The following is a 1,393-nucleotide window of genomic DNA, read 5'->3' as shown; positions in this document are numbered from 1 at the left end:
AATTAGAATAAAGAAGTAATTTATTTTTCGAGTTCTTAATAATAAAAATTATAATTAACTATATGTGGTGGCAATACTTTTTGTTCTCTGAATGAATGCTTGAACAGTGCATGATTTTTATCTTGAATTTTATGAATATTGGCTCCTGAAAGAATGAGGAACACAAAAAATATTATTGATGATCTGAAAAATCATGAATTTGATTCTTGAAGCAAGAAAAAGCAGTGAAAAAAAATTACAAGGAATCATTGGATCAAAAAAAGGAATAAGAGCCAACAGCCCTTAAAACCAAAAGGCAAGGGTGAAAAGGATCCAAGGTTTTGAGCATCAGTGGATAGGAGGGCCCAAGGAAATAGTTCCAGGCCTAAGCGGCTAAATCAAGCTGTCCCTAACCATATGCTTGTGGCATGCAGGTCCAAGTGAAAAACTTGAGACTGAGTGGTTAAAGTCGTGATCCAAAGCAAAAAGAGTGTGCTTAAGAGCTCTAGACACCTCTAACTGGGGACTCCAGCAAAGCTGAGTCACAATCTGAAAAGGTTTACCCAATCATGTGTCTGTGGCATTTATGTATCCGGTGGTAATACTGGAAAACAAAATGCTTAGGGCCACGACCAAGACTCATAAAAGTAGTTGTGTTCAAGAATCAACATACTTAACTAGGAAAATCAATAATTCTATCTGAATTCTGAGTTCCTATGGATGCCAATCATTCTGAAATTCAAGGGATAAAAGGAGATGCCAAAACTGTTCAGAAACAAAAAGCTACTAGCCCCGCTCATCTAAATTAGAATCTGAGCTTCACTTGAAACTCGGAGATTTGATTACTCCTTAATTTCTTATTAATCCTATTTTATTTATCTAGTTGCTTGAGGACAAGCAACAATTTAAGTTTGGTGTTGTGATGAGCGGATATTTTATACGCTTTTTGGGGGTAATTTCATGTAGATTTTAGTATGTTTTAATTAGTTTCTAGTAGAATACTATTAGTTTTTAGGCAAAAATCATATTTATGGACTTTACTATGAGTTTGTGTGTTTTTCTGTGATTTCAGGTAATTTCTGGCTGAAATTGAGGGAGCTGAGCAAAAATCTAAGTTAGGCTGAAAAAGGACTGCTGATGCTGTTGGATCCTGACCTCCCTGCACTCGAAATAGATTTTTTGGAGCTACAGGAGTCCAATTGGCGCGCTCTCAACGGCGTTGGAAAGCAGACATCCAGGGCTTTCCAGCCATATATAATAGTCCATACTTTACATGAAGATAGACGACGTAACTTGGCGTTGAACGCCAAGTACATGCTGCTGTCTAGAGTTAAACGCCAGAAACACGTCATGATCCGGAGTTGAACGCCCAAAACACGTTATAACTTGGAGTTCAACTCCAAGAAAAGCCTTA

The sequence above is a fragment of the Arachis duranensis genome, chromosome 1 (genome assembly GCF_000817695.3).
Source record: "Arachis duranensis cultivar V14167 chromosome 1, aradu.V14167.gnm2.J7QH, whole genome shotgun sequence".
Taxonomy (NCBI): Eukaryota; Viridiplantae; Streptophyta; class Magnoliopsida; order Fabales; family Fabaceae; genus Arachis; species Arachis duranensis.
Note: the sequence above shows the minus strand (reverse complement) of the source record.